Source organism: Microcebus murinus, unplaced genomic scaffold, assembly GCF_040939455.1.
Source record: "Microcebus murinus isolate Inina unplaced genomic scaffold, M.murinus_Inina_mat1.0 scaf028_hap2_Mmur4.0, whole genome shotgun sequence".
Classification (NCBI taxonomy): domain Eukaryota; kingdom Metazoa; phylum Chordata; class Mammalia; order Primates; family Cheirogaleidae; genus Microcebus; species Microcebus murinus.
Window position 1 is genome coordinate 13,114 of NW_027438974.1, and position 23,869 is coordinate 36,982.

The 23,869-nt window shown below is 60.0% G+C and overlaps 9 non-coding genes across 9 annotated transcripts; all 9 read left to right on the forward strand.

Annotated features, from left to right (window-relative positions):
- Nucleotides 1–808: 808 nt before the first annotated feature.
- Nucleotides 809–927, forward strand: LOC142868232 (5S ribosomal RNA). Its single transcript, XR_012917317.1, has one exon. It is a non-coding gene; the product is annotated as a 5S ribosomal RNA (ribosomal RNA).
- A 2,498-nt stretch (nucleotides 928–3,425) lies between these two features.
- LOC142868243 (5S ribosomal RNA) lies at nucleotides 3,426–3,544 on the forward strand. Its single transcript, XR_012917328.1, has one exon. It is a non-coding gene; the product is annotated as a 5S ribosomal RNA (ribosomal RNA).
- A 2,500-nt stretch (nucleotides 3,545–6,044) lies between these two features.
- On the forward strand, nucleotides 6,045–6,163 carry LOC142868245 (5S ribosomal RNA). The gene has a single exon (XR_012917330.1). It is a non-coding gene; the product is annotated as a 5S ribosomal RNA (ribosomal RNA).
- Nucleotides 6,164–8,660: 2,497 nt separating this feature from the next.
- LOC142868246 (5S ribosomal RNA) lies at nucleotides 8,661–8,779 on the forward strand. The gene has a single exon (XR_012917331.1). It is a non-coding gene; the product is annotated as a 5S ribosomal RNA (ribosomal RNA).
- A 2,501-nt stretch (nucleotides 8,780–11,280) lies between these two features.
- Nucleotides 11,281–11,399, forward strand: LOC142868247 (5S ribosomal RNA). The gene has a single exon (XR_012917332.1). It is a non-coding gene; the product is annotated as a 5S ribosomal RNA (ribosomal RNA).
- A 2,500-nt stretch (nucleotides 11,400–13,899) lies between these two features.
- Nucleotides 13,900–14,018, forward strand: LOC142868249 (5S ribosomal RNA). The gene has a single exon (XR_012917334.1). It is a non-coding gene; the product is annotated as a 5S ribosomal RNA (ribosomal RNA).
- Nucleotides 14,019–16,519: 2,501 nt separating this feature from the next.
- Nucleotides 16,520–16,638, forward strand: LOC142868250 (5S ribosomal RNA). The gene has a single exon (XR_012917335.1). It is a non-coding gene; the product is annotated as a 5S ribosomal RNA (ribosomal RNA).
- A 2,501-nt stretch (nucleotides 16,639–19,139) lies between these two features.
- LOC142868251 (5S ribosomal RNA) lies at nucleotides 19,140–19,258 on the forward strand. The gene has a single exon (XR_012917336.1). It is a non-coding gene; the product is annotated as a 5S ribosomal RNA (ribosomal RNA).
- Nucleotides 19,259–21,754: 2,496 nt separating this feature from the next.
- On the forward strand, nucleotides 21,755–21,873 carry LOC142868252 (5S ribosomal RNA). The gene has a single exon (XR_012917337.1). It is a non-coding gene; the product is annotated as a 5S ribosomal RNA (ribosomal RNA).
- The last annotated feature ends 1,996 nt before the right edge of the window (nucleotides 21,874–23,869 follow it).

Consider the following 23,869-nt stretch of genomic DNA (forward strand, 5'->3'; position numbering starts at 1 on the left):
TGCCTTCCTTAGTGAAATGACCCTCAATGAAGCTGGAACCAAATCTCTAATCGCCCAGTTTTAGCAAGTCCACACCCCAGGGTGGTTGGGGTCCAATCCGGCCCCGGCCAGGCCCAGGCCCCTTGGACTGGGCCACAGGAGGACACAGAGTAGGGTCCCGGCCCCCACGGTAGCGGTGCCGGCAGTTCTGCAACGGCTTGGGGGGTTTCCAGAGGTAGGAGATGGAGGGGACTGATTTCTCCAGCGCCCCCCAAAACACCCCACCCATGGCACACATCCCGAGAGACGCCCCTACACTCGCTCCCCTCCCCTATGCGCTGTGCCCCAGCCCTGGTCCGGGGCGGATAGGCGGCAGCCCACACGCAGGGCGGGGGCGCAGCTGAAAGGGGTTGTGCTGGAGGGCGGCCCCTGGGGCCAAAGGCGACCGCCCGCGCATGCGCAGTCAGCAGCGGCGCACTGGGGTTGGGGGCGGGTAGGTGAGGGAGGCGAGGCCAGGAGAGGGGGGCGGCTGGAGGTCTCCACCTTGGCGGGTCCAGCCGTGGAGGCTGGAGGCGCATCTGGTGTGTGTGTGTGTGAGTGTGTGTGTGTGTGTGTGTGTTGTGTGTGTGTGAAGACAGCCCCCCACCCCGCCGAGCCCACCACGCCCCGCACCCCAGTCCCGTGGAGACCTCGGGACCCGGCCAGCGAACTCAACAAGCCCGGCCCGGCCCCGAGTGGGTCAGCGCCGGCGCGGGGCCTGGGGCGGGAGGAGGCGCGGGGAAGCGCAGAGACGCTCGGCTTCTTGAGCGGGGCTGGGGCGCCCTCCGCTGTCTACGGCCACACCACCCTGAACGCGCCCGATCTCGTCTGATCTCGGAAGCTAAGCAGGGTCGGGCCTGGTTAGTACTTGGATGGGAGACCGCCTGGGAATACCGGGTGCCGTAGGCTTCTTTTTTTTTGCCTCTTGTTCTGTCCCCATTCGGAGAGCGCGGCGGCAGTCGGGGGGGGGGGTGTCACCCCCACCCTCAGCGCCCGCCCGCGGTGCCTGGCGCCCCAGCCCGCTCCGTGGGGCCTCCTCTTGCCCCAAGCCGCAGCACCGCCGCCACGCGGCAGCAGGCGTGGCACCTGGACTGTCGGGTCTCAGACCAAGGGTCTGGTCTGTGGGAACCGACACGCTGGAGGAAACCTTGAGAGTCTGAGAGGGGAGGGAGTTGCAGAAGAAGGCCGGGATGTCATTTTGAGGGAGTTGTGACCAGAACTCGTCCCGTTGATTTTGGCGTTCTATGGGCTACACGTAGGAATCTTTGGTGGTGGCACCGGATGTTGGGGGATGCACAGTCACACCCAGACGTGCTCGACAGGCCTCCTTTTACTTTTCTTTTCGGAGTCATTTTTTTTTTTTTTTAAATGCCTCTTGGCCGGGCGTGCTGGCTCACACCTGTAATCCTAGCACTCTGGGAGGCCGAGGTGGGCGGATTGCTCGAGGTCAGGAGTTCGAAACCAGCCTGAGCAAGAGCGAGACCCCATCTCTACTATAAATAGAAAGAAATTAATTGGCCAACTAATAGATATAGAAAAAAATTAGCCGGGCATGGTGGCGCATGCCTGTAGTCCCAGCTACTTGGGAGGCTGAGGCAGCAGGATTGCTTGAGCCCAGGAGATTGAGGTTGCTGTGAGCTAGGCTGACGCCATGGCACTCACTCTAGCCAGGGCAACAAAGGGAGACTCTGTCTCCAAAAAAAAAAAAAAAAAAAAAACATGCCTCTTACCTCGATTATTGCATTTTCTTTTCTCTCTCTTTTCAAGCAGATTATGGGAGTACAAGTGTTAGGGTTCCATGTATTGCCCGTGCCCCCCTCCCCCCTGTTGTCTTCTTCATTTATCTCTCATGCTTTAGCAGCGTATGGTGGGGGTCCCAATGTTAAGGTCAGGTACATTGCCCTCTCCCCGCCTCCCCCCTCTGGTCAGAGCTTCAAGTGCGCCCATCCCCCAGTCGGTGCGCACCCACCCCATTCCTAATGGGTGTGGATGCCCATCCCCTCCCCCCACCCGCCCGACCCCCACCCGATGAAGGTGATTCCTCTACGTCCACTCAGGTGTCCATGGGTTCCTACCAATTTGCCGGTGAGCACGCGCACGTGGTGCTCCTGTGTCCATTCTTGGGATACTTGGCTTACTGGAACGGGTTCCAGCTCCGGCCAGGAGAACACGGGAGGTGCCCTCTCACCGCCGTTTCTCACAGCCGAATAGCACTCCGTGGTGTACACGCGCCACATTTTATTAATCCACTCGTGGATCGATGGGCACTCGGGTCGCTTCCACATCTTTGCAATTGTGAATTGTGCCGCCACAGACACCCGAGCGCAGGTGTCTTCTGCGTAGGCTGCGGGCCTGGCTCTTCTGAATGCCGCTAGCTCGCGACCCACGGGTGAATCTGGTCAGGGAACTTGCCCTAAGGAGCAGACTCTGATCCGGGCGGGCTACCGGTGTCTCTGTTTGCTCGTTTCTTTCTTCCGTTTCGGGAAAGGCTTCCTTGCTGGGTGTGGAAATCTCCTATGCCTTTCCTCGCCTCTTCTGTCAGCTTTAAAATTCTCTTTCAGTTGCCACCCTCACAAACGTCTTAGGAACGTCTTTACGGTGCCTTCCTTAGTGAAATGACCCTCAATGAAGCTGGAACCAAATCTCTAATCGCCCAGTTTTAGCAAGTCCACACCCCAGGGTGGTTGGGGTCCAATCCGGCCCCGGCCAGGCCCAGGCCCCTTGGACTGGGCCACAGGAGGACACAGAGTAGGGTCCCGGCCCCCACGGTAGCGGTGCCGGCAGTTCTGCAACGGCTTGGGGGGTTTCCAGAGGTAGGAGATGGAGGGGACTGATTTCTCCAGCGCCCCCCAAAACACCCCACCCATGGCACACATCCCGAGAGACGCCCCTACACTCGCTCCCCTCCCCTACGCGCTGTGCCCCAGCCCTGGTCCGGGGCGGATAGGCGGCAGCCCACACGCAGGGCGGGGGCGCAGCTGAAAGGGGTTGTGCTGGAGGGCGGCCCCTGGGGCCAAAGGCGACCGCCCGCGCATGCGCAGTCAGCAGCGGTGCACTGGGGTTGGGGGCGGGTAGGTGAGGGAGGCGAGGCCAGGAGAGGGGGGCGGCTGGAGGTCTCCACCTTGGCGGGTCCAGCCGTGGAGGCTGGAGGCGCATCTGGTGTGTGTGTGTGTGAGTGTGTGTGTGTGTGTGTGTGTTGTGTGTGTGTGAAGACAGCCCCCCACCCCGCCGAGCCCACCACGCCCCGCACCCCAGTCCCGTGGAGACCTCGGGACCCGGCCAGCGAACTCAACAAGCCCGGCCCGGCCCCGAGTGGGTCAGCGCCGGCGCGGGGCCTGGGGCGGGAGGAGGCGCGGGGAAGCGCAGAGACGCTCGGCTTCTTGAGCGGGGCTGGGGCGCCCTCCGCTGTCTACGGCCACACCACCCTGAACGCGCCCGATCTCGTCTGATCTCGGAAGCTAAGCAGGGTCGGGCCTGGTTAGTACTTGGATGGGAGACCGCCTGGGAATACCGGGTGCCGTAGGCTTTTTTTTTTTTTTGCCTCTTGTTCTGTCCCCATTCGGAGAGCGCGGCGGCAGTCGGGGGGGGGGTGTCACCCCCACCCTCAGTGCCCGCCGCGGTGCCTGGCGCCCCAGCCCGCTCCGTGGGGCCTCCTCTTGCCCCAAGCCGCAGCACCGCCGCCACGCGGCAGCAGGCGTGGCACCTGGACTGTCGGGTCTCAGACCAAGGGTCTGGTCTGTGGGAACCGACACGCTGGAGGAAACCTTGAGAGTCTGAGAGGGGAGGGAGTTGCAGAAGAAGGCCGGGATGTCATTTTGAGGGAGTTGTGACCAGAACTCGTCCCGTTGATTTTGGCGTTCTATGGGCTACACGTAGGAATCTTTGGTGGTGGCACCGGATGTTGGGGGATGCACAGTCACACCCAGACGTGCTCGACAGGCCTCCTTTTACTTTTCTTTTCGGAGTCATTTTTTTTTTTTTTAAAATGCCTCTTGGCCGGGCGTGCTGGCTCACACCTGTAATCCTAGCACTCTGGGAGGCCGAGGTGGGCGGATTGCTCGAGGTCAGGAGTTCGAAACCAGCCTGAGCAAGAGCGAGACCCCATCTCTACTATAAATAGAAAGAAATTAATTGGCCAACTAATAGATATAGAAAAAAATTAGCCGGGCATGGTGGCGCATGCCTGTAGTCCCAGCTACTTGGGAGGCTGAGGCAGCAGGATTGCTTGAGCCCAGGAGATTGAGGTTGCTGTGATCTAGGCTGACGCCATGGCACTCACTCTAGCCAGGGCAACAAAGGGAGACTCTGTCTCCAAAAAAAAAAAAAAAAAAAAAACATGCCTCTTACCTCGATTATTGCATTTTCTTTTCTCTCTCTTTTCAAGCAGATTATGGGAGTACAAGTGTTAGGGTTCCATGTATTGCCCGTGCCCCCCTCCCCCCTGTTGTCTTCTTCATTTATCTCTCATGCTTTAGCAGCGTATGGTGGGGGTCCCAATGTTAAGGTCAGGTACATTGCCCTCTCCCCGCCTCCCCCCTCTGGTCAGAGCTTCAAGTGCGCCCATCCCCCAGTCGGTGCGCACCCACCCCATTCCTAATGGGTGTGGATGCCCATCCCCTCCCCCCACCCGCCCGACCCCCACCCGATGAAGGTGATTCCTCTACGTCCACTCAGGTGTCCATGGGTTCCTACCAATTTGCCGGTGAGCACGCGCACGTGGTGCTCCTGTGTCCATTCTTGGGATACTTGGCTTACTGGAACGGGTTCCAGCTCCGGCCAGGAGAACACGGGAGGTGCCCTCTCACCGCCGTTTCTCACAGCCGAATAGCACTCCGTGGTGTCCACGCGCCACATTTTATTAATCCACTCGTGGATCGATGGGCACTCGGGTCGCTTCCACATCTTTGCAATTGTGAATTGTGCCGCCACAGACACCGGAGCGCAGGTGTCTTCTGCGTAGGCTGCGGGCCTGGCTCTTCTGAATGCCGCTAGCTCGCGACCCACGGGTGAATCTGGTCAGGGAACTTGCCCTAAGGAGCAGACTCTGATCCGGGCGGGCTACCGGTGTCTCTGTTTGCTCGTTTCTTTCTTCCGTTTCGGGAAAGGCTTCCTTGCTGGGTGTGGAAATCTCCTATGCCTTTCCTCGCCTCTTCTGTCAGCTTTAAAATTCTCTTTCAGTTGCCACCCTCACAAACGTCTTAGGAACGTCTTTACGGTGCCTTCCTTAGTGAAATGACCCTCAATGAAGCTGGAACCAAATCTCTAATCGCCCAGTTTTAGCAAGTCCACACCCCAGGGTGGTTGGGGTCCAATCCGGCCCCGGCCAGGCCCAGGCCCCTTGGACTGGGCCACAGGAGGACACAGAGTAGGGTCCCGGCCCCCACGGTAGCGGTGCCGGCAGTTCTGCAACGGCTTGGGGGGTTTCCAGAGGTAGGAGATGGAGGGGACTGATTTCTCCAGCGCCCCCCAAAACACCCCACCCATGGCACACATCCCGAGAGACACCCCTACACTCGCTCCCCTCCCCTATGCGCTGTGCCCCAGCCCTGGTCCGGGGCGGATAGGCGGCAGCCCACACGCAGGGCGGGGGCGCAGCTGAAAGGGGTTGTGCTGGAGGGCGGCCCCTGGGGCCAAAGGCGACCGCCCGCGCATGCGCAGTCAGCAGCGGCGCACTGGGGTTGGGGGCGGGTAGGTGAGGGAGGCGAGGCCAGGAGAGGGGGGCGGCTGGAGGTCTCCACCTTGGCGGGTCCAGCCGTGGAGGCTGGAGGCGCATCTGGTGTGTGTGTGTGTGAGTGTGTGTGTGTGTGTGTGTGTGTTGTGTGTGTGTGAAGACAGCCCCCCACCCCGCCGAGCCCACCACGCCCCGCACCCCAGTCCCGTGGAGACCTCGGGACCCGGCCAGCGAACTCAACAAGCCCGGCCCGGCCCCGAGTGGGTCAGCGCCGGCGCGGGGCCTGGGGCGGGAGGAGGCGCGGGGAAGCGCAGAGACGCTCGGCTTCTTGAGCGGGGCTGGGGCGCCCTCCGCTGTCTACGGCCACACCACCCTGAACGCGCCCGATCTCGTCTGATCTCGGAAGCTAAGCAGGGTCGGGCCTGGTTAGTACTTGGATGGGAGACCGCCTGGGAATACCGGGTGCCGTAGGCTTTTTTTTTTTTTGCCTCTTGTTCTGTCCCCATTCGGAGAGCGCGGCGGCAGTCGGGGGGGGGTGTCACCCCCACCCTCAGCGCCCGCCGCGGTGCCTGGCGCCCCAGCCCGCTCCGTGGGGCCTCCTCTTGCCCCAAGCCGCAGCACCGCCGCCACGCGGCAGCAGGCGTGGCACCTGGACTGTCGGGTCTCAGACCAAGGGTCTGGTCTGTGGGAACCGACACGCTGGAGGAAACCTTGAGAGTCTGAGAGGGGAGGGAGTTGCAGAAGAAGGCCGGGATGTCATTTTGAGGGAGTTGTGACCAGAACTCGTCCCGTTGATTTTGGCGTTCTATGGGCTACACGTAGGAATCTTTGGTGGTGGCACCGGATGTTGGGGGATGCACAGTCACACCCAGACGTGCTCGACAGGCCTCCTTTTACTTTTCTTTTCGGAGTCATTTTTTTTTTTTTTAAAATGCCTCTTGGCCGGGCGTGCTGGCTCACACCTGTAATCCTAGCACTCTGGGAGGCCGAGGTGGGCGGATTGCTCGAGGTCAGGAGTTCGAAACCAGCCTGAGCAAGAGCGAGACCCCATCTCTACTATAAATAGAAAGAAATTAATTGGCCAACTAATAGATATAGAAAAAAATTAGCCGGGCATGGTGGCGCATGCCTGTAGTCCCAGCTACTTGGGAGGCTGAGGCAGCAGGATTGCTTGAGCCCAGGAGATTGAGGTTGCTGTGAGCTAGGCTGACGCCATGGCACTCACTCTAGCCAGGGCAACAAAGGGAGACTCTGTCTCCAAAAAAAAAAAAAAAAAAAAAAACATGCCTCTTACCTCGATTATTGCATTTTCTTTTCTCTCTCTTTTCAAGCAGATTATGGGAGTACAAGTGTTAGGGTTCCATGTATTGCCCGTGCCCCCCTCCCCCCTGTTGTCTTCTTCATTTATCTCTCATGCTTTAGCAGCGTATGGTGGGGGTCCCAATGTTAAGGTCAGGTACATTGCCCTCTCCCCGCCTCCCCCCTCTGGTCAGAGCTTCAAGTGCGCCCATCCCCCAGTCGGTGCGCACCCACCCCATTCCTAATGGGTGTGGATGCCCATCCCCTCCCCCCACCCGCCCGACCCCCACCCGATGAAGGTGATTCCTCTACGTCCACTCAGGTGTCCATGGGTTCCTACCAATTTGCCGGTGAGCACGCGCACGTGGTGCTCCTGTGTCCATTCTTGGGATACTTGGCTTACTGGAACGGGTTCCAGCTCCGGCCAGGAGAACACGGGAGGTGCCCTCTCACCGCCGTTTCTCACAGCCGAATAGCACTCCGTGGTGTCCACGCGCCACATTTTATTAATCCACTCGTGGATCGATGGGCACTCGGGTCGCTTCCACATCTTTGCAATTGTGAATTGTGCCGCCACAGACACCGGAGCGCAGGTGTCTTCTGCGTAGGCTGCGGGCCTGGCTCTTCTGAATGCCGCTAGCTCGCGACCCACGGGTGAATCTGGTCAGGGAACTTGCCCTAAGGAGCAGACTCTGATCCGGGCGGGCTACCGGTGTCTCTGTTTGCTCGTTTCTTTCTTCCGTTTCGGGAAAGGCTTCCTTGCTGGGTGTGGAAATCTCCTATGCCTTTCCTCGCCTCTTCTGTCAGCTTTAAAATTCTCTTTCAGTTGCCACCCTCACAAACGTCTTAGGAACGTCTTTACGGTGCCTTCCTTAGTGAAATGACCCTCAATGAAGCTGGAACCAAATCTCTAATCGCCCAGTTTTAGCAAGTCCACACCCCAGGGTGGTTGGGGTCCAATCCGGCCCCGGCCAGGCCCAGGCCCCTTGGACTGGGCCACAGGAGGACACAGAGTAGGGTCCCGGCCCCCACGGTAGCGGTGCCGGCAGTTCTGCAACGGCTTGGGGGGTTTCCAGAGGTAGGAGATGGAGGGGACTGATTTCTCCAGCGCCCCCCAAAACACCCCACCCATGGCACACATCCCGAGAGACGCCCCTACACTCGCTCCCCTCCCCTATGCGCTGTGCCCCAGCCCTGGTCCGGGGCGGATAGGCGGCAGCCCACACGCAGGGCGGGGGCGCAGCTGAAAGGGGTTGTGCTGGAGGGCGGCCCCTGGGGCCAAAGGCGACCGCCCGCGCATGCGCAGTCAGCAGCGGCGCACTGGGGTTGGGGGCGGGTAGGTGAGGGAGGCGAGGCCAGGAGAGGGGGGCGGCTGGAGGTCTCCACCTTGGCGGGTCCAGCCGTGGAGGCTGGAGGCGCATCTGGTGTGTGTGTGTGTGAGTGTGTGTGTGTGTGTGTGTGTTGTGTGTGTGTGAAGACAGCCCCCCACCCCGCCGAGCCCACCACGCCCCGCACCCCAGTCCCGTGGAGACCTCGGGACCCGGCCAGCGAACTCAACAAGCCCGGCCCGGCCCCGAGTGGGTCAGCGCCGGCGCGGGGCCTGGGGCGGGAGGAGGCGCGGGGAAGCGCAGAGACGCTCGGCTTCTTGAGCGGGGCTGGGGCGCCCTCCGCTGTCTACGGCCACACCACCCTGAACGCGCCCGATCTCGTCTGATCTCGGAAGCTAAGCAGGGTCGGGCCTGGTTAGTACTTGGATGGGAGACCGCCTGGGAATACCGGGTGCCGTAGGCTTCTTTTTTTTTGCCTCTTGTTCTGTCCCCATTCGGAGAGCGCGGCGGCAGTCGGGGGGGGGGGGTGTCACCCCCACCCTCAGCGCCCGCCCGCGGTGCCTGGCGCCCCAGCCCGCTCCGTGGGGCCTCCTCTTGCCCCAAGCCGCAGCACCGCCGCCACGCGGCAGCAGGCGTGGCACCTGGACTGTCGGGTCTCAGACCAAGGGTCTGGTCTGTGGGAACCGACACGCTGGAGGAAACCTTGAGAGTCTGAGAGGGGAGGGAGTTGCAGAAGAAGGCCGGGATGTCATTTTGAGGGAGTTGTGACCAGAACTCGTCCCGTTGATTTTGGCGTTCTATGGGCTACACGTAGGAATCTTTGGTGGTGGCACCGGATGTTGGGGGATGCACAGTCACACCCAGACGTGCTCGACAGGCCTCCTTTTACTTTTCTTTTCGGAGTCATTTTTTTTTTTTTTAAAATGCCTCTTGGCCGGGCGTGCTGGCTCACACCTGTAATCCTAGCACTCTGGGAGGCCGAGGTGGGCGGATTGCTCGAGGTCAGGAGTTCGAAACCAGCCTGAGCAAGAGCGAGACCCCATCTCTACTATAAATAGAAAGAAATTAATTGGCCAACTAATAGATATAGAAAAAAATTAGCCGGGCATGGTGGCGCATGCCTGTAGTCCCAGCTACTTGGGAGGCTGAGGCAGCAGGATTGCTTGAGCCCAGGAGATTGAGGTTGCTGTGAGCTAGGCTGACGCCATGGCCACTCACTCTAGCCAGGGCAACAAAGGGAGACTCTGTCTCCAAAAAAAAAAAAAAAAAAAAAAACATGCCTCTTACCTCGATTATTGCATTTTCTTTTCTCTCTCTTTTCAAGCAGATTATGGGAGTACAAGTGTTAGGGTTCCATGTATTGCCCGTGCCCCCCTCCCCCCTGTTGTCTTCTTCATTTATCTCTCATGCTTTAGCAGCGTATGGTGGGGGTCCCAATGTTAAGGTCAGGTACATTGCCCTCTCCCCGCCTCCCCCCTCTGGTCAGAGCTTCAAGTGCGCCCATCCCCCAGTCGGTGCGCACCCACCCCATTCCTAATGGGTGTGGATGCCCATCCCCTCCCCCCACCCGCCCGACCCCCACCCGATGAAGGTGATTCCTCTACGTCCACTCAGGTGTCCATGGGTTCCTACCAATTTGCCGGTGAGCACGCGCACGTGGTGCTCCTGTGTCCATTCTTGGGATACTTGGCTTACTGGAACGGGTTCCAGCTCCGGCCAGGAGAACACGGGAGGTGCCCTCTCACCGCCGTTTCTCACAGCCGAATAGCACTCCGTGGTGTCCACGCGCCACATTTTATTAATCCACTCGTGGATCGATGGGCACTCGGGTCGCTTCCACATCTTTGCAATTGTGAATTGTGCCGCCACAGACACCGGAGCGCAGGTGTCTTCTGCGTAGGCTGCGGGCCTGGCTCTTCTGAATGCCGCTAGCTCGCGACCCACGGGTGAATCTGGTCAGGGAACTTGCCCTAAGGAGCAGACTCTGATCCGGGCGGGCTACCGGTGTCTCTGTTTGCTCGTTTCTTTCTTCCGTTTCGGGAAAGGCTTCCTTGCTGGGTGTGGAAATCTCCTATGCCTTTCCTCGCCTCTTCTGTCAGCTTTAAAATTCTCTTTCAGTTGCCACCCTCACAAACGTCTTAGGAACGTCTTTACGGTGCCTTCCTTAGTGAAATGACCCTCAATGAAGCTGGAACCAAATCTCTAATCGCCCAGTTTTAGCAAGTCCACACCCCAGGGTGGTTGGGGTCCAATCCGGCCCCGGCCAGGCCCAGGCCCCTTGGACTGGGCCACAGGAGGACACAGAGTAGGGTCCCGGCCCCCACGGTAGCGGTGCCGGCAGTTCTGCAACGGCTTGGGGGGTTTCCAGAGGTAGGAGATGGAGGGGACTGATTTCTCCAGCGCCCCCCAAAACACCCCACCCATGGCACACATCCCGAGAGACGCCCCTACACTCGCTCCCCTCCCCTATGCGCTGTGCCCCAGCCCTGGTCCGGGGCGGATAGGCGGCAGCCCACACGCAGGGCGGGGGCGCAGCTGAAAGGGGTTGTGCTGGAGGGCGGCCCCTGGGGCCAAAGGCGACCGCCCGCGCATGCGCAGTCAGCAGCGGCGCACTGGGGTTGGGGGCGGGTAGGTGAGGGAGGCGAGGCCAGGAGAGGGGGGCGGCTGGAGGTCTCCACCTTGGCGGGTCCAGCCGTGGAGGCTGGAGGCGCATCTGGTGTGTGTGTGTGTGAGTGTGTGTGTGTGTGTGTGTGTTGTGTGTGTGTGAAGACAGCCCCCCACCCCGCCGAGCCCACCACGCCCCGCACCCCAGTCCCGTGGAGACCTCGGGACCCGGCCAGCGAACTCAACAAGCCCGGCCCGGCCCCGAGTGGGTCAGCGCCGGCGCGGGGCCTGGGGCGGGAGGAGGCGCGGGGAAGCGCAGAGACGCTCGGCTTCTTGAGCGGGGCTGGGGCGCCCTCCGCTGTCTACGGCCACACCACCCTGAACGCGCCCGATCTCGTCTGATCTCGGAAGCTAAGCAGGGTCGGGCCTGGTTAGTACTTGGATGGGAGACCGCCTGGGAATACCGGGTGCCGTAGGCTTCTTTTTTTTTGCCTCTTGTTCTGTCCCCATTCGGAGAGCGCGGCGGCAGTCGGGGGGGGGGGGTGTCACCCCCACCCTCAGCGCCCGCCCGCGGTGCCTGGCGCCCCAGCCCGCTCCGTGGGGCCTCCTCTTGCCCCAAGCCGCAGCACCGCCGCCACGCGGCAGCAGGCGTGGCACCTGGACTGTCGGGTCTCAGACCAAGGGTCTGGTCTGTGGGAACCGACACGCTGGAGGAAACCTTGAGAGTCTGAGAGGGGAGGGAGTTGCAGAAGAAGGCCGGGATGTCATTTTGAGGGAGTTGTGACCAGAACTCGTCCCGTTGATTTTGGCGTTCTATGGGCTACACGTAGGAATCTTTGGTGGTGGCACCGGATGTTGGGGGATGCACAGTCACACCCAGACGTGCTCGACAGGCCTCCTTTTACTTTTCTTTTCGGAGTCATTTTTTTTTTTTTTAAAATGCCTCTTGGCCGGGCGTGCTGGCTCACACCTGTAATCCTAGCACTCTGGGAGGCCGAGGTGGGCGGATTGCTCGAGGTCAGGAGTTCGAAACCAGCCTGAGCAAGAGCGAGACCCCATCTCTACTATAAATAGAAAGAAATTAATTGGCCAACTAATAGATATAGAAAAAAATTAGCCGGGCATGGTGGCGCATGCCTGTAGTCCCAGCTACTTGGGAGGCTGAGGCAGCAGGATTGCTTGAGCCCAGGAGATTGAGGTTGCTGTGATCTAGGCTGACGCCATGGCACTCACTCTAGCCAGGGCAACAAAGGGAGACTCTGTCTCCAAAAAAAAAAAAAAAAAAAAAAACATGCCTCTTACCTCGATTATTGCATTTTCTTTTCTCTCTCTTTTCAAGCAGATTATGGGAGTACAAGTGTTAGGGTTCCATGTATTGCCCGTGCCCCCCTCCCCCCTGTTGTCTTCTTCATTTATCTCTCATGCTTTAGCAGCGTATGGTGGGGGTCCCAATGTTAAGGTCAGGTACATTGCCCTCTCCCCGCCTCCCCCCTCTGGTCAGAGCTTCAAGTGCGCCCATCCCCCAGTCGGTGCGCACCCACCCCATTCCTAATGGGTGTGGATGCCCATCCCCTCCCCCCACCCGCCCGACCCCCACCCGATGAAGGTGATTCCTCTACGTCCACTCAGGTGTCCATGGGTTCCTACCAATTTGCCGGTGAGCACGCGCACGTGGTGCTCCTGTGTCCATTCTTGGGATACTTGGCTTACTGGAACGGGTTCCAGCTCCGGCCAGGAGAACACGGGAGGTGCCCTCTCACCGCCGTTTCTCACAGCCGAATAGCACTCCGTGGTGTCCACGCGCCACATTTTATTAATCCACTCGTGGATCGATGGGCACTCGGGTCGCTTCCACATCTTTGCAATTGTGAATTGTGCCGCCACAGACACCCGAGCGCAGGTGTCTTCTGCGTAGGCTGCGGGCCTGGCTCTTCTGAATGCCGCTAGCTCGCGACCCACGGGTGAATCTGGTCAGGGAACTTGCCCTAAGGAGCAGACTCTGATCCGGGCGGGCTACCGGTGTCTCTGTTTGCTCGTTTCTTTCTTCCGTTTCGGGAAAGGCTTCCTTGCTGGGTGTGGAAATCTCCTATGCCTTTCCTCGCCTCTTCTGTCAGCTTTAAAATTCTCTTTCAGTTGCCACCCTCACAAACGTCTTAGGAACGTCTTTACGGTGCCTTCCTTAGTGAAATGACCCTCAATGAAGCTGGAACCAAATCTCTAATCGCCCAGTTTTAGCAAGTCCACACCCCAGGGTGGTTGGGGTCCAATCCGGCCCCGGCCAGGCCCAGGCCCCTTGGACTGGGCCACAGGAGGACACAGAGTAGGGTCCCGGCCCCCACGGTAGCGGTGCCGGCAGTTCTGCAACGGCTTGGGGGGTTTCCAGAGGTAGGAGATGGAGGGGACTGATTTCTCCAGCGCCCCCCAAAACACCCCACCCATGGCACACATCCCGAGAGACGCCCCTACACTCGCTCCCCTCCCCTATGCGCTGTGCCCCAGCCCTGGTCCGGGGCGGATAGGCGGCAGCCCACACGCAGGGCGGGGGCGCAGCTGAAAGGGGTTGTGCTGGAGGGCGGCCCCTGGGGCCAAAGGCGACCGCCCGCGCATGCGCAGTCAGCAGCGGCGCACTGGGGTTGGGGGCGGGTAGGTGAGGGAGGCGAGGCCAGGAGAGGGGGGCGGCTGGAGGTCTCCACCTTGGCGGGTCCAGCCGTGGAGGCTGGAGGCGCATCTGGTGTGTGTGTGTGTGAGTGTGTGTGTGTGTGTGTGTGTTGTGTGTGTGTGAAGACAGCCCCCCACCCCGCCGAGCCCACCACGCCCCGCACCCCAGTCCCGTGGAGACCTCGGGACCCGGCCAGCGAACTCAACAAGCCCGGCCCGGCCCCGAGTGGGTCAGCGCCGGCGCGGGGCCTGGGGCGGGAGGAGGCGCGGGGAAGCGCAGAGACGCTCGGCTTCTTGAGCGGGGCTGGGGCGCCCTCCGCTGTCTACGGCCACACCACCCTGAACGCGCCCGATCTCGTCTGATCTCGGAAGCTAAGCAGGGTCGGGCCTGGTTAGTACTTGGATGGGAGACCGCCTGGGAATACCGGGTGCCGTAGGCTTCTTTTTTTTTGCCTCTTGTTCTGTCCCCATTCGGAGAGCGCGGCGGCAGTCGGGGGGGGGGGTGTCACCCCCACCCTCAGCGCCCGCCCGCGGTGCCTGGCGCCCCAGCCCGCTCCGTGGGGCCTCCTCTTGCCCCAAGCCGCAGCACCGCCGCCACGCGGCAGCAGGCGTGGCACCTGGACTGTCGGGTCTCAGACCAAGGGTCTGGTCTGTGGGAACCGACACGCTGGAGGAAACCTTGAGAGTCTGAGAGGGGAGGGAGTTGCAGAAGAAGGCCGGGATGTCATTTTGAGGGAGTTGTGACCAGAACTCGTCCCGTTGATTTTGGCGTTCTATGGGCTACACGTAGGAATCTTTGGTGGTGGCACCGGATGTTGGGGGATGCACAGTCACACCCAGACGTGCTCGACAGGCCTCCTTTTACTTTTCTTTTCGGAGTCATTTTTTTTTTTTTTAAAATGCCTCTTGGCCGGGCGTGCTGGCTCACACCTGTAATCCTAGCACTCTGGGAGGCCGAGGTGGGCGGATTGCTCGAGGTCAGGAGTTCGAAACCAGCCTGAGCAAGAGCGAGACCCCATCTCTACTATAAATAGAAAGAAATTAATTGGCCAACTAATAGATATAGAAAAAAATTAGCCGGGCATGGTGGCGCATGCCTGTAGTCCCAGCTACTTGGGAGGCTGAGGCAGCAGGATTGCTTGAGCCCAGGAGATTGAGGTTGCTGTGATCTAGGCTGACGCCATGGCACTCACTCTAGCCAGGGCAACAAAGGGAGACTCTGTCTCCAAAAAAAAAAAAAAAAAAAAAAAAACATGCCTCTTACCTCGATTATTGCATTTTCTTTTCTCTCTCTTTTCAAGCCGATTATGGGAGTACAAGTGTTAGGGTTCCATGTATTGCCCGTGCCCCCCTCCCCCCTGTTGTCTTCTTCATTTATCTCTCATGCTTTAGCAGCGTATGGTGGGGGTCCCAATGTTAAGGTCAGGTACATTGCCCTCTCCCCGCCTCCCCCCTCTGGTCAGAGCTTCAAGTGCGCCCATCCCCCAGTCGGTGCGCACCCACCCCATTCCTAATGGGTGTGGATGCCCATCCCCTCCCCCCACCCGCCCGACCCCCACCCGATGAAGGTGATTCCTCTACGTCCACTCAGGTGTCCATGGGTTCCTACCAATTTGCCGGTGAGCACGCGCACGTGGTGCTCCTGTGTCCATTCTTGGGATACTTGGCTTACTGGAACGGGTTCCAGCTCCGGCCAGGAGAACACGGGAGGTGCCCTCTCACCGCCGTTTCTCACAGCCGAATAGCACTCCGTGGTGTCCACGCGCCACATTTTATTAATCCACTCGTGGATCGATGGGCACTCGGGTCGCTTCCACATCTTTGCAATTGTGAATTGTGCCGCCACAGACACCCGAGCGCAGGTGTCTTCTGCGTAGGCTGCGGGCCTGGCTCTTCTGAATGCCGCTAGCTCGCGACCCACGGGTGAATCTGGTCAGGGAACTTGCCCTAAGGAGCAGACTCTGATCCGGGCGGGCTACCGGTGTCTCTGTTTGCTCGTTTCTTTCTTCCGTTTCGGGAAAGGCTTCCTTGCTGGGTGTGGAAATCTCCTATGCCTTTCCTCGCCTCTTCTGTCAGCTTTAAAATTCTCTTTCAGTTGCCACCCTCACAAACGTCTTAGGAACGTCTTTACGGTGCCTTCCTTAGTGAAATGACCCTCAATGAAGCTGGAACCAAATCTCTAATCGCCCAGTTTTAGCAAGTCCACACCCCAGGGTGGTTGGGGTCCAATCCGGCCCCGGCCAGGCCCAGGCCCCTTGGACTGGGCCACAGGAGGACACAGAGTAGGGTCCCGGCCCCCACGGTAGCGGTGCCGGCAGTTCTGCAACGGCTTGGGGGGTTTCCAGAGGTAGGAGATGGAGGGGACTGATTTCTCCAGCGCCCCCCAAAACACCCCACCCATGGCACACATCCCGAGAGACGCCCCTACACTCGCTCCCCTCCCCTATGCGCTGTGCCCCAGCCCTGGTCCGGGGCGGATAGGCGGCAGCCCACACGCAGGGCGGGGGCGCAGCTGAAAGGGGTTGTGCTGGAGGGCGGCCCCTGGGGCCAAAGGCGACCGCCCGCGCATGCGCAGTCAGCAGCGGCGCACTGGGGTTGGGGGCGGGTAGGTGAGGGAGGCGAGGCCAGGAGAGGGGGGCGGCTGGAGGTCTCCACCTTGGCGGGTCCAGCCGTGGAGGCTGGAGGCGCATCTGGTGTGTGTGTGTGTGAGTGTGTGTGTGTGTGTGTGTGTTGTGTGTGTGTGAAGACAGCCCCCCACCCCGCCGAGCCCACCACGCCCCGCACCCCAGTCCCGTGGAGACCTCGGGACCCGGCCAGCGAACTCAACAAGCCCGGCCCGGCCCCGAGTGGGTCAGCGCCGGCGCGGGGCCTGGGGCGGGAGGAGGCGCGGGGAAGCGCAGAGACGCTCGGCTTCTTGAGCGGGGCTGGGGCGCCCTCCGCTGTCTACGGCCACACCACCCTGAACGCGCCCGATCTCGTCTGATCTCGGAAGCTAAGCAGGGTCGGGCCTGGTTAGTACTTGGATGGGAGACCGCCTGGGAATACCGGGTGCCGTAGGCTTCTTTTTTTTTGCCTCTTGTTCTGTCCCCATTCGGAGAGCGCGGCGGCAGTCGGGGGGGGGGGTGTCACCCCCACCCTCAGCGCCCGCCCGCGGTGCCTGGCGCCCCAGCCCGCTCCGTGGGGCCTCCTCTTGCCCCAAGCCGCAGCACCGCCGCCACGCGGCAGCAGGCGTGGCACCTGGACTGTCGGGTCTCAGACCAAGGGTCTGGTCTGTGGGAACCGACACGCTGGAGGAAACCTTGAGAGTCTGAGAGGGGAGGGAGTTGCAGAAGAAGGCCGGGATGTCATTTTGAGGGAGTTGTGACCAGAACTCGTCCCGTTGATTTTGGCGTTCTATGGGCTACACGTAGGAATCTTTGGTGGTGGCACCGGATGTTGGGGGATGCACAGTCACACCCAGACGTGCTCGACAGGCCTCCTTTTACTTTTCTTTTCGGAGTCATTTTTTTTTTTTTTAAAATGCCTCTTGGCCGGGCGTGCTGGCTCACACCTGTAATCCTAGCACTCTGGGAGGCCGAGGTGGGCGGATTGCTCGAGGTCAGGAGTTCGAAACCAGCCTGAGCAAGAGCGAGACCCCATCTCTACTATAAATAGAAAGAAATTAATTGGCCAACTAATAGATATAGAAAAAAATTAGCCGGGCATGGTGGCGCATGCCTGTAGTCCCAGCTACTTGGGAGGCTGAGGCAGCAGGATTGCTTGAGCCCAGGAGATTGAGGTTGCTGTGATCTAGGCTGACGCCATGGCACTCACTCTAGCCAGGGCAACAAAGGGAGACTCTGTCTCCAAAAAAAAAAAAAAAAAAAAAAAAACATGCCTCTTACCTCGATTATTGCATTTTCTTTTCTCTCTCTTTTCAAGCCGATTATGGGAGTACAAGTGTTAGGGTTCCATGTATTGCCCGTGCCCCCCTCCCCCCTGTTGTCTTCTTCATTTATCTCTCATGCTTTAGCAGCGTATGGTGGGGGTCCCAATGTTAAGGTCAGGTACATTGCCCTCTCCCCGCCTCCCCCCTCTGGTCAGAGCTTCAAGTGCGCCCATCCCCCAGTCGGTGCGCACCCACCCCATTCCTAATGGGTGTGGATGCCCATCCCCTCCCCCCACCCGCCCGACCCCCACCCGATGAAGGTGATTCCTCTACGTCCACTCAGGTGTCCATGGGTTCCTACCAATTTGCCGGTGAGCACGCGCACGTGGTGCTCCTGTGTCCATTCTTGGGATACTTGGCTTACTGGAACGGGTTCCAGCTCCGGCCAGGAGAACACGGGAGGTGCCCTCTCACCGCCGTTTCTCACAGCCGAATAGCACTCCGTGGTGTCCACGCGCCACATTTTATTAATCCACTCGTGGATCGATGGGCACTCGGGTCGCTTCCACATCTTTGCAATTGTGAATTGTGCCGCCACAGACACCCGAGCGCAGGTGTCTTCTGCGTAGGCTGCGGGCCTGGCTCTTCTGAATGCCGCTAGCTCGCGACCCACGGGTGAATCTGGTCAGGGAACTTGCCCTAAGGAGCAGACTCTGATCCGGGCGGGCTACCGGTGTCTCTGTTTGCTCGTTTCTTTCTTCCGTTTCGGGAAAGGCTTCCTTGCTGGGTGTGGAAATCTCCTATGCCTTTCCTCGCCTCTTCTGTCAGCTTTAAAATTCTCTTTCAGTTGCCACCCTCACAAACGTCTTAGGAACGTCTTTACGGTGCCTTCCTTAGTGAAATGACCCTCAATGAAGCTGGAACCAAATCTCTAATCGCCCAGTTTTAGCAAGTCCACACCCCAGGGTGGTTGGGGTCCAATCCGGCCCCGGCCAGGCCCAGGCCCCTTGGACTGGGCCACAGGAGGACACAGAGTAGGGTCCCGGCCCCCACGGTAGCGGTGCCGGCAGTTCTGCAACGGCTTGGGGGGTTTCCAGAGGTAGGAGATGGAGGGGACTGATTTCTCCAGCGCCCCCCAAAACACCCCACCCATGGCACACATCCCGAGAGACGCCCCTACACTCGCTCCCCTCCCCTATGCGCTGTGCCCCAGCCCTGGTCCGGGGCGGATAGGCGGCAGCCCACACGCAGGGCGGGGGCGCAGCTGAAAGGGGTTGTGCTGGAGGGCGGCCCCTGGGGCCAAAGGCGACCGCCCGCGCATGCGCAGTCAGCAGCGGCGCACTGGGGTTGGGGGCGGGTAGGTGAGGGAGGCGAGGCCAGGAGAGGGGGGCGGCTGGAGGTCTCCACCTTGGCGGGTCCAGCCGTGGAGGCTGGAGGCGCATCTGGTGTGTGTGTGTGTGAGTGTGTGTGTGTGTGTGTGTGTTGTGTGTGTGTGAAGACAGCCCCCCACCCCGCCGAGCCCACCACGCCCCGCACCCCAGTCCCGTGGAGACCTCGGGACCCGGCCAGCGAACTCAACAAGCCCGGCCCGGCCCCGAGTGGGTCAGCGCCGGCGCGGGGCCTGGGGCGGGAGGAGGCGCGGGGAAGCGCAGAGACGCTCGGCTTCTTGAGCGGGGCTGGGGCGCCCTCCGCTGTCTACGGCCACACCACCCTGAACGCGCCCGATCTCGTCTGATCTCGGAAGCTAAGCAGGGTCGGGCCTGGTTAGTACTTGGATGGGAGACCGCCTGGGAATACCGGGTGCCGTAGGCTTCTTTTTTTTTGCCTCTTGTTCTGTCCCCATTCGGAGAGCGCGGCGGCAGTCGGGGGGGGGGTGTCACCCCCACCCTCAGCGCCCGCCCGCGGTGCCTGGCGCCCCAGCCCGCTCCGTGGGGCCTCCTCTTGCCCCAAGCCGCAGCACCGCCGCCACGCGGCAGCAGGCGTGGCACCTGGACTGTCGGGTCTCAGACCAAGGGTCTGGTCTGTGGGAACCGACACGCTGGAGGAAACCTTGAGAGTCTGAGAGGGGAGGGAGTTGCAGAAGAAGGCCGGGATGTCATTTTGAGGGAGTTGTGACCAGAACTCGTCCCGTTGATTTTGGCGTTCTATGGGCTACACGTAGGAATCTTTGGTGGTGGCACCGGATGTTGGGGGATGCACAGTCACACCCAGACGTGCTCGACAGGCCTCCTTTTACTTTTCTTTTCGGAGTCATTTTTTTTTTTTTTAAAATGCCTCTTGGCCGGGCGTGCTGGCTCACACCTGTAATCCTAGCACTCTGGGAGGCCGAGGTGGGCGGATTGCTCGAGGTCAGGAGTTCGAAACCAGCCTGAGCAAGAGCGAGACCCCATCTCTACTATAAATAGAAAGAAATTAATTGGCCAACTAATAGATATAGAAAAAAATTAGCCGGGCATGGTGGCGCATGCCTGTAGTCCCAGCTACTTGGGAGGCTGAGGCAGCAGGATTGCTTGAGCCCAGGAGATTGAGGTTGCTGTGAGCTAGGCTGACGCCATGGCACTCACTCTAGCCAGGGCAACAAAGGGAGACTCTGTCTCCAAAAAAAAAAAAAAAAAAAAACATGCCTCTTACCTCGATTATTGCATTTTCTTTTCTCTCTCTTTTCAAGCAGATTATGGGAGTACAAGTGTTAGGGTTCCATGTATTGCCCGTGCCCCCCTCCCCCCTGTTGTCTTCTTCATTTATCTCTCATGCTTTAGCAGCGTATGGTGGGGGTCCCAATGTTAAGGTCAGGTACATTGCCCTCTCCCCGCCTCCCCCCTCTGGTCAGAGCTTCAAGTGCGCCCATCCCCCAGTCGGTGCGCACCCACCCCATTCCTAATGGGTGTGGATGCCCATCCCCTCCCCCCACCCGCCCGACCCCCACCCGATGAAGGTGATTCCTCTACGTCCACTCAGGTGTCCATGGGTTCCTACCAATTTGCCGGTGAGCACGCGCACGTGGTGCTCCTGTGTCCATTCTTGGGATACTTGGCTTACTGGAACGGGTTCCAGCTCCGGCCAGGAGAACACGGGAGGTGCCCTCTCACCGCCGTTTCTCACAGCCGAATAGCACTCCGTGGTGTACACGCGCCACATTTTATTAATCCACTCGTGGATCGATGGGCACTCGGGTCGCTTCCACATCTTTGCAATTGTGAATTGTGCCGCCACAGACACCCGAGCGCAGGTGTCTTCTGCGTAGGCTGCGGGCCTGGCTCTTCTGAATGCCGCTAGCTCGCGACCCACGGGTGAATCTGGTCAGGGAACTTGCCCTAAGGAGCAGACTCTGATCCGGGCGGGCTACCGGTGTCTCTGTTTGCTCGTTTCTTTCTTCCGTTTCGGGAAAGGCTTCCTTGCTGGGTGTGGAAATCTCCTATGCCTTTCCTCGCCTCTTCTGTCAGCTTTAAAATTCTCTTTCAGTTGCCACCCTCACAAACGTCTTAGGAACGTCTTTACGGTGCCTTCCTTAGTGAAATGACCCTCAATGAAGCTGGAACCAAATCTCTAATCGCCCAGTTTTAGCAAGTCCACACCCCAGGGTGGTTGGGGTCCAATCCGGCCCCGGCCAGGCCCAGGCCCCTTGGACTGGGCCACAGGAGGACACAGAGTAGGGTCCCGGCCCCCACGGTAGCGGTGCCGGCAGTTCTGCAACGGCTTGGGGGGTTTCCAGAGGTAGGAGATGGAGGGGACTGATTTCTCCAGCGCCCCCCAAAACACCCCACCCATGGCACACATCCCGAGAGACGCCCCTACACTCGCTCCCCTCCCCTACGCGCTGTGCCCCAGCCCTGGTCCGGGGCGGATAGGCGGCAGCCCACACGCAGGGCGGGGGCGCAGCTGAAAGGGGTTGTGCTGGAGGGCGGCCCCTGGGGCCAAAGGCGACCGCCCGCGCATGCGCAGTCAGCAGCGGTGCACTGGGGTTGGGGGCGGGTAGGTGAGGGAGGCGAGGCCAGGAGAGGGGGGCGGCTGGAGGTCTCCACCTTGGCGGGTCCAGCCGTGGAGGCTGGAGGCGCATCTGGTGTGTGTGTGTGTGAGTGTGTGTGTGTGTGTGTGTGTTGTGTGTGTGTGAAGACAGCCCCCCACCCCGCCGAGCCCACCACGCCCCGCACCCCAGTCCCGTGGAGACCTCGGGACCCGGCCAGCGAACTCAACAAGCCCGGCCCGGCCCCGAGTGGGTCAGCGCCGGCGCGGGGCCTGGGGCGGGAGGAGGCGCGGGGAAGCGCAGAGACGCTCGGCTTCTTGAGCGGGGCTGGGGCGCCCTCCGCTGTCTACGGCCACACCACCCTGAACGCGCCCGATCTCGTCTGATCTCGGAAGCTAAGCAGGGTCGGGCCTGGTTAGTACTTGGATGGGAGACCGCCTGGGAATACCGGGTGCCGTAGGCTTTTTTTTTTTTTGCCTCTTGTTCTGTCCCCATTCGGAGAGCGCGGCGGCAGTCGGGGGGGGGGTGTCACCCCCACCCTCAGTGCCCGCCGCGGTGCCTGGCGCCCCAGCCCGCTCCGTGGGGCCTCCTCTTGCCCCAAGCCGCAGCACCGCCGCCACGCGGCAGCAGGCGTGGCACCTGGACTGTCGGGTCTCAGACCAAGGGTCTGGTCTGTGGGAACCGACACGCTGGAGGAAACCTTGAGAGTCTGAGAGGGGAGGGAGTTGCAGAAGAAGGCCGGGATGTCATTTTGAGGGAGTTGTGACCAGAACTCGTCCCGTTGATTTTGGCGTTCTATGGGCTACACGTAGGAATCTTTGGTGGTGGCACCGGATGTTGGGGGATGCACAGTCACACCCAGACGTGCTCGACAGGCCTCCTTTTACTTTTCTTTTCGGAGTCATTTTTTTTTTTTTTAAAATGCCTCTTGGCCGGGCGTGCTGGCTCACACCTGTAATCCTAGCACTCTGGGAGGCCGAGGTGGGCGGATTGCTCGAGGTCAGGAGTTCGAAACCAGCCTGAGCAAGAGCGAGACCCCATCTCTACTATAAATAGAAAGAAATTAATTGGCCAACTAATAGATATAGAAAAAAATTAGCCGGGCATGGTGGCGCATGCCTGTAGTCCCAGCTACTTGGGAGGCTGAGGCAGCAGGATTGCTTGAGCCCAGGAGATTGAGGTTGCTGTGATCTAGGCTGACGCCATGGCACTCACTCTAGCCAGGGCAACAAAGGGAGACTCTGTCTCCAAAAAAAAAAAAAAAAAAAAAACATGCCTCTTACCTCGATTATTGCATTTTCTTTTCTCTCTCTTTTCAAGCAGATTATGGGAGTACAAGTGTTAGGGTTCCATGTATTGCCCGTGCCCCCCTCCCCCCTGTTGTCTTCTTCATTTATCTCTCATGCTTTAGCAGCGTATGGTGGGGGTCCCAATGTTAAGGTCAGGTACATTGCCCTCTCCCCGCCTCCCCCCTCTGGTCAGAGCTTCAAGTGCGCCCATCCCCCAGTCGGTGCGCACCCACCCCATTCCTAATGGGTGTGGATGCCCATCCCCTCCCCCCACCCGCCCGACCCCCACCCGATGAAGGTGATTCCTCTACGTCCACTCAGGTGTCCATGGGTTCCTACCAATTTGCCGGTGAGCACGCGCACGTGGTGCTCCTGTGTCCATTCTTGGGATACTTGGCTTACTGGAACGGGTTCCAGCTCCGGCCAGGAGAACACGGGAGGTGCCCTCTCACCGCCGTTTCTCACAGCCGAATAGCACTCCGTGGTGTCCACGCGCCACATTTTATTAATCCACTCGTGGATCGATGGGCACTCGGGTCGCTTCCACATCTTTGCAATTGTGAATTGTGCCGCCACAGACACCGGAGCGCAGGTGTCTTCTGCGTAGGCTGCGGGCCTGGCTCTTCTGAATGCCGCTAGCTCGCGACCCACGGGTGAATCTGGTCAGGGAACTTGCCCTAAGGAGCAGACTCTGATCCGGGCGGGCTACCGGTGTCTCTGTTTGCTCGTTTCTTTCTTCCGTTTCGGGAAAGGCTTCCTTGCTGGGTGTGGAAATCTCCTATGCCTTTCCTCGCCTCTTCTGTCAGCTTTAAAATTCTCTTTCAGTTGCCACCCTCACAAACGTCTTAGGAACGTCTTTACGGTGCCTTCCTTAGTGAAATGACCCTCAATGAAGCTGGAACCAAATCTCTAATCGCCCAGTTTTAGCAAGTCCACACCCCAGGGTGGTTGGGGTCCAATCCGGCCCCGGCCAGGCCCAGGCCCCTTGGACTGGGCCACAGGAGGACACAGAGTAGGGTCCCGGCCCCCACGGTAGCGGTGCCGGCAGTTCTGCAACGGCTTGGGGGGTTTCCAGAGGTAGGAGATGGAGGGGACTGATTTCTCCAGCGCCCCCCAAAACACCCCACCCATGGCACACATCCCGAGAGACGCCCCTACACTCGCTCCCCT